Raw genomic sequence first — 796 nt, forward strand, 5'->3', positions numbered from 1 at the left:
GCCGGGGCGGGATCCCGCACCCAGAGCTGCTCCAGGGGCGGCGTCCCCTTTGCTGACCCCAGAATTCCCAGTCTGTTCTCCAGAACCGGGGATTTCGGGAGGAATCTCCTCCTGGAAGGGGCTGCCCAGGAAGGGCTGCGGTGGCCATCCCCGGAGGGGGCCGAGGAATCCCTGGAATTTGGTCTGGGTGGGCATCGGGCACAGCTTGGACTCGGTGGTCTTGGAGGGCCTTGCCAACCTCGTGAATCCTGGGGTTCTGGGATTCTGGGATCCTGGGGTTCTGGAATTCTGGGATTCTGGGATTTGGGGGTTCTGGAATTCTGGGATTCTGGGGTTCGAGGCTTCTGGGGTTCTGGAATTCTGGGGTTCTGGGATTCTGGGATCCTGGGGTTCTGCGATCCTGGGGTTGTAGAATTCTGGGGTTCTGGGATCCTGGGGTTCTGGGGTTCTGGAATTCTGGGATTTGGGGGTTCTAGGATTTGGGGGTTCTGGGATCCTGGGATTCTGGAATTCTGGAATGCTGGGATCCTGGGGTTCTGGGGTTCTGGGATCCTGGGGTTCTGGAATTCTGGGATCCTGGGGTTCTGGAATTCTGGGATTCTGGGATTTGGGGGTTCTGGGATTCTGGGATTCTGGGATCCTGGGCTTCTGCACCCACAGAGCATCAGGATTTAGGACTGGGGAAACTGAGGCACCGAGAGGCACCGGGCCCAGTCGGCAGCACCCAGGGAGATCTCCAGAAGCCCTGGGTGGGGAATTCCCCCGGAGCAGCCGGAGCAGCAGGAGGTGGGGGCGG

The sequence above is a fragment of the Corvus brachyrhynchos genome, unplaced genomic scaffold (assembly GCF_000691975.1).
Source record: "Corvus brachyrhynchos isolate BGI_N302 unplaced genomic scaffold, ASM69197v1 scaffold303, whole genome shotgun sequence".
In the NCBI taxonomy this organism is placed as follows: domain Eukaryota; kingdom Metazoa; phylum Chordata; class Aves; order Passeriformes; family Corvidae; genus Corvus; species Corvus brachyrhynchos.